We start from the raw sequence: 7,246 nt of genomic DNA, 5'->3' as shown, positions 1-7,246 counted from the left end.
TGAATGGACTCTGTCCCCATGGCCCAAATTTCATCCAGGATTACTTGGGGCAAGAATCACCTGTAAACATCAGTAGATGTTGACTCTGGCAATTCCCAGAAGTCTCAGCTCCGAAGTGCACTGGTTGTAGGAATCACTACAGTCGCATCTATCTACCAGGGCATGTAAGTACATCTGGTTTGCCATATGCTCCAAGTTATAACTGATAACAGCTCTGCAAAGTACTAAACTCCAGAAAGCTCTATGAAAGGGAGGCCCCGGTTAGACAATAAAATGAAATCCAAATGAACTTGATTAAACAAGGAAATACGCTAACTCAGACAAGTCAATTAGGAATGCAGTGGAGACCAAATTGGGACCACCAAGTGAAACAGCTGCTACTAAAACAAAGATGTCTATATTCTGATTTCCTTTCACTTTAATCTCTTTGGACACCACAGAGTAATTCTACAGCTTTCCTGTTCCTGCCATGGAATCTCATTTCCTCATTATCAGTCCTAGCCACTGCATCTGACTAACCTTAGACTCATTGTCTTCCATTCATTTCTATTAGAATTCCTGGTTATGAAGGAAGTACATTCATAACGTACATATATGTGATAATGTACATGTATGTGGAAATCAGCCCAGATACCTTACTTTTCTGGATTATACAGCCTATGGAAGAAGAGTTTGGATTTGATATCCCGCTTTATCACTACCCGAAGGAGTCTCAAAGCGGCTAACAATCTCCTTTCCCTTCCTCCCCCACAACAAACACTCTGTGAGGTGAGTGGGGCTGAAAGACTTCAGAGAAGTGTGACTGGCCCAAGGTCACCCAGCAGCTGCATATGGAGGAGCGGAGACGCGAACCCGGTTCCCCAGATTATGAGTCTATCGCTCTTAACCACTACACCACACTGGCTCCCTTTTCTGAACTATTTTTAGAGACATGATCAGCTGCAGGATAAAGGGGAGAGGACTTCTTGCCTCACATACAGAGCACTTTAGAATTCCTTTATTATTTTGATAGGTACAGGATTGAGCTTGCATTATTGTTGTCAGGTGGCCAAGGGGGATTTATATGTTTTTATTTCTGCAGCCTCCCCAGCTGCCTGCACTTCCTGAATTAAAAAAAATATGTATAGAAGGAATTACCTCATGATATCACTTCACTTAAAACAATAACAGTGAACAGGCAGACCCTTGGTAGACAACCTCTCTAGCTTGCTGTGTTTACAAGAAAGCCCAGCCAAGGAGATAATTGGGTTTTCACCAAAACAAAGGCACCCAGGAAGGCTGCAAAATACAGAACACTGGAGAGATTCTTTCTAGAATGAATGATATGAGACGTGCAAACTCCGCAGGGTCACCTTTAAAATAAGGAGAGCATGGACAAAGATGCATGCCCCACCCATGAGAATGTCACTGAATTGTTTGTTTCCCTTAATAATTATTGCATGCAATTTCTTTTCTCATCTGATGGAGAATGATAGACTACACTGATATACTAACAGTACAATTCTAGAGCGACTTGGATGGCGCTGTGGATTAAACCACTGAGCTTTTGGGCTTGCTGATCGGAAGGTCGGCGGTTCGAATCCGAGTGACAGGTTGAGCTCTCGTAGCTCTGTCCTAGCTTCTGCCAACCTAGCAGTTCAAAAGAACATCAGCGCAAGTAGATAAATAGGTGCACACCCCGCCATGTAAAGACTCCACAGAAAGCCACTCAGGGCTTTGCAACAGCTATGCAACCTTCTCATTCTGCCCTCCCCAAGCGCTCCGGTTCCTGGTGTGGGTGCATGTGCCTAGCTCAGGAACCATGGGAACATGCTCTGCAGCTGGTCAACAGGTCTGTTCCAAGTTGGGAAAAGGCTGCTACTCATAACCCCACTTAACTAAACAGCCTCGGTCCGGTATACCTGAAGGAGCATATCCACCCCCATCGCCTGAGGTCCACCACCGAGGGCCTTCTGGTGGTTCCCTTGCTGCGGGAAGCAAAGTTACAGGGAACCAGGCAGAGGGCCTTCTCGGTAGTGGCACCTGCCCTGTGGAACACCTCCCATCAGATGTCAAATAAATAAACAACTATCTGATGTTTAGAAGACATCTGAAGGCAGCCCTGTTTAGGGAAGTTTTTAATGACTGATGTTTTAATGTATTTTTTATCGCTTGTTGGAAGCCACCCAGAGTTGCTGGGGAAGCCCAGCCAGATGGGCAGGGTATAAGTAATAAATTGTTGTTGTTGTTGTTGTTGTTGTGTGTATGTTTAGGATATATCACTGTGAGCTGGAAAACTGCTCTGCCACAGGCTTTTCTGTTTGCCTCATGATTAAACAGATAGTTCAAAAGATATGTGTTGATAGCTGCATTTAATTGGATCATATTCCCAGGCATGCTAGAATTAAAGCAAAGCCTAGATGTTTTGCAAGATGCTTCATTTTTCAGTACTTAAAAGCTGGATGGTAGATTAGAGGCTTTATTGCTTGACTCTGTCAACTGAATTTCTGATCTAGGTACCTGCTGCTCAGGTTGCTGGCAAAAGCACTGAGCATTGCTTGCCAGACCTAGATCAGAGTGATCTAGCAACTGATTAGTAATGATTTGTAAAGCAGCTGAAGACTTTATTTAGCAGCTCAGGTTCTGGACGACTTGGCTTGCAAAGGAGCTGATGGGCAATCTTGCAAAGCGTTCAGGATTTGATCCAGCCGAGGGCTTAGCACCAACAGTGTCACTCAGGAAATGCCAATGGACGTAAAACAGACAAACACAAAACTGGGAGATCATACTTTATAACAGGAAGGTGTGTGGAGTCAGCTACGTAATGGTTTCTGCTAGATTTTGCTCATCAGATTTGTCCTTGAAGTGCTCTTTTGGAAAAAGTTGTTGTCAAATATTCTCCAACACCTAGTACTCCAAATATGTATTTAACATCCAATTGAATTATTGTTTATTTGCAGCATTTTCACACAAACATGCTCTTCAGCCCAAAATGCTACCAAAGTGTCTTACAATTCATTTTTTAAAAAAACACCAGGACAGTCCCTGACCTCTAAAAGTTAGGGAGAAAGCGAAGAGGGAGTATGTGAATTCAGGCAATTGTTTAACTTTTTGATGGCAGAGGATTGATATTTGACATTTCTGACGTGCAATGGCATACACTATTTGACAGTACTGATATGATGGCGTGGGATTCGGATTCTGAGAGTGAACCGGAGGAATCCGAGCCGGCACAGGAGTCCCCGCCTCCAGGGCCGGCTGAACTGGGGCAAGGCCTAGATTCTGAGGAGCCTGCACCTGTGCCAGATCCTCAGGAGCAGGCACCAGGTGAATCCATTCTGGCCCTAGAGGTGCTTGAGGACTCAGTGTCTACAGGTGAGTCTTCCCCGGGGCCCAGTAACCCTTCAGCCTCTCCTGAACTGCAGAGGCTTAGGGCAGAAAGGTGAAGGGAACTGGTTTCTCCCAGGAGGAGTGCTCGCCTTAAGGCCAGGAGAGGCGGGGCTCCTGGGGGCTGGGACCGCCCCTGGCCGCAGAGAAGATAAAGGTCAGTCAGCCCGGTCCCAGGTTGCGGGAGCAACGTCGTTGTTGAGTACCTGCTGTTACCCGGACCTAGACCTGAACTTGCAGTGTTCCTGTTCCTCGCCCGGCTTCCTGCTTCTGACCTTCCAGTGATCCTGTTTCCTGCCCGGCTTCCTGCTTCTGACCTTCCAGCGTTCCTGTTCCCCGCCTGGCTTCCTGCTTCTGATCTTCGAGTGTTCCTGTCCCCGCCCGGCTCCCTGTTTCGGACCTCGCCTCACTTCTTGTGAACTTCTACCAGGCTAGTGACTCAGGACTGAACTTTGACTACGGTAACAGTACCTTCCCCCCGGGACCAGCACAACTGACATGCAATGGCATACACTATTTGACAGTCTCGACATCTCAGGTCTTAAGATTGTACAAAGAGCCCTTCTGGGTCAGATCAAAGGTCTACCTTGTCCCGCACCCTTTTTCCACAGTGGCCGCCCAGATACTCCTGGGAAGTCAACAAGAACACAATACCACTCTTGCACTGCGGTTCCCTAGTGACTGATATCCAGAGGCCTGGTGCCTTGAGTCAGAATATAGGCAGCATGTAGTCATCATGACCAGTGCTTTTCTTCTAGGAAAAAAGATACTGGTACCACGTACCCTTGGGTACCCCCAGGAGAAAAAGCACTCACCATGACTACTAACAGTTGATCACCTTATTTTCATTTGTTTTTGTTTTCTATTTAAAACTTTGGTTTCCAATTTAAAAGCTTACACAAACAAAAATCTACAAAGGCAAAACAAAGAAACAGGAAAAACAAAAAACATTTGTATTACTTGAAACCTCATGATTTCAGTACGTCCCATTTCTGAAACCTCTGTTTTTGGTTTTGCTTCTGTTCTCTGATGTGGGTAGTGTTCCTATTGTTGTTTTCTTGTGTCTTCGTTTTTGTCTTTGTAGATTTTTGTTTGTGCAAGCTTCCAAATTGTAAAAATAAATAAATGTGAAATGTGAAATTACATTTTGACAGTATTTTGTAGCTGACACCAAATCATAGAATTTTTGAGCTGGAAGAGACTCAAAACCTGCAACACTGGAATCGTATCTTCTGTCTGATAGCATTTCAGTGCTAGCATGCAATGAGAACATAAGAGGTCTGTGAGATTAAATCTAGGACCCATCTGGTCCAGCATCCTATTCACACAGAGGCCAACCAGATACCTCTGAGAAGCTCACAGGTAGAACAGCATTCTCCCTACTTGCAATTTCCAGCAACTGGTATTTTGTTGTTGTTTAGTCGTTTAGTCGTGTCCGACTCTTCGTGACCCCATGGACCAGAGCACGCCAGGCACTCCTGTCTTCCACTGCCTCCTGCAGTTGGGTCAAACTCATGCTGGTAGCTTCAAGAACACTGTCCAACCATCTCGTCCTCTGTCGTCCCCTTCTCCTTGTGCCCTCCATCTTTCCCAACATCAGGGTCTTTTCCAGGGAGTCTTCTCTTCTCATGAGCTGGACAAAGTATTGGAGCCTCAGCTTCACAATCTGTCCTTCCAGTGAACACTCAGGGCTGATTTCCTTCAGAATGGATAGGTTTGATCTCCTTGCAGTCCATGGGACTCTCCAGAGTCTCCTCCAGCACCAGAATTCAAAAGCAACTGGTATACAGAGGTATATTGCCTCCAGCACTGAGTTAGAACAGAGCCCACATGGCAAAATAGCCATTAATAGCCTCATCTTCCACGAATTTGCCTAATCCTCTTTCATGGGCATCCACGTGGATGGCCACCAATGAATCTTGTGGCAGTGAATTCCACAGAACAATTGAAGTCGGTATTTGAAAGTGGACTTGTTACTCACAAAACTGGTCAAAATCAAAACCAGTCAAGAGAGGCCAAGCTTAAAACATTTTAAAAAAATAACAGTCCAAAGAAATTATGAGCTTGAAATATTTCGTGCAAAATTCAATTGCTGAAACTGAAATGCGTGAGAATGTCCACATATTTGGAAATATTAATTACAGCTCTAGCTTCAAGCCTATAATCTTGGCAAAAACAGCTGAGATATATGATGACTTGATATTATGAATGATCACAGCAGAATTGCTGGTATTGTGGCCACAGCTTTTAAATATAATGTAAGATTAGTTAATGCACTTTGACCATAATGCAGATGTTTAGTTTTGTTTAATAATCTGTTGCCCATTCTTATCCCAAATTACAGTGGTCTGACTTGTAATTTGCATGATTCCAGGTACAACCATGGTACACACATGACTGACGACTCAGAGAAGCATAATTACTGCTACGCATTTGCTTTTTAAAATATGTGCAGTGCTCTTTCATAGCAATACATCTATTGTGTGGGGCCTACTGGTCTACAGACACAGTAGCTGCTTTTCATTCCTCAGTGTCTCAGGTGTTTTAATTGTCTCCTTAAAAACCAAGGTTCACGTGCAACACCATCCCTTTGAGACACCTCAGCACACGCTATTGTTCCTGCGAAATCAAAATATCCATTGCAATCTTCTCCCCTGGAATTGCTCCATTGTGTGCATCTGAATGTGTGCTAGATTTTTTTTTGAAAAAATTAATGCTCTGAGTGGAGCGAAACAGTTCCTGGAAGAGCACAGCTTTGCAGGGATAAGGAGACATTTTTAATCATCAGCACAATGGAGGTATCATGAATACTGGGTTTGGCGCCTTCCCTGCTAATTGATTTCTGAAGGTCAGCACAAGGGCAAACAGAGAGGGAGTGTGCAGGCTTTCAGGCCGCAGTCTCAATATACACTTGAAAGTAAGTCCCATTGAAATGAATGGGGCTTGCTTCTTGGTAGACCCGTCTAGAATTGTAAGGTAAAAAGGTAAAGGTAAAGGACTCTTGGAGAGTTAAGTCCAGTCAAAGGCGACTATGGGGTGCAGCATATTTTAGAACTTAAAAAAAGGAAAACGCATTACATTTTTGCAAGCAGACACCCCTAATATGTGTGCTAGAGAAAATATAGTTTATATTAGGGGAAATGCACGCTAAAATGCTGAAAAAATGTATCCAGGGCTTTAAAAATAAATTGCAAATGTGGTGAATTTAATTTCAGATTGGGGGGGGGGGCAGAAAGAAACAATGACTGGCCAATTTGCCAATTTCCGTATTCTCTGTTGAATGCTTCTCCACGATCCAACCATTGCATTGCCAGTTTACCTCTCACATCACAGACTATAGACTACAAATTAATATTTCTTTCTTGAGCAACTTTTAGCACAGCTGACGATTTCACAAGGTTATTTACGACCAGAGCTGATGTGTCTGATTATCTGGGACAGAAGGCTGGTTATCACAGAGCACCCAAACTTAAGTGCTTAGAATCTAATTCCAGCACAGAGAGGGGAAAGAAGAAATTGTCAGAACTCTAGTTTCTAGCTCAAAACCACAGGACTGACATTTTGGGAAGCAGTTGAAAGAAGCCGGCACAAATCATTTGACCGAGCATGACCTCCACCACAGGAAGAAGTGATTTGAAGGAAATGGCATATAAAAAGGAAGATGGGGGAAGAACTGAATTGCCTGGATGGCATAAAGTCTACCCTCCAGTTGCTCTGGATGTTGTTGCATCCCAAGGCGTCAATGATCAGACGAGATGGATGGAATTTGAAGAGAAGGCTTGCGATGAAGAACAGAGGAAGACCCCGGGCAGGTCTGTCTTGCAAAGGTTAGGCACTGTAATTGGCAGCGATAAAGATGGCTCCTTATGTGGCTGCAAGG

The sequence above is a fragment of the Podarcis melisellensis genome, assembly GCF_964234715.1.
Source record: "Podarcis melisellensis genome assembly, chromosome: 3".
Lineage (NCBI taxonomy): Eukaryota > Metazoa > Chordata > Lepidosauria > Squamata > Lacertidae > Podarcis > Podarcis melisellensis.
Note: the sequence above shows the minus strand (reverse complement) of the source record.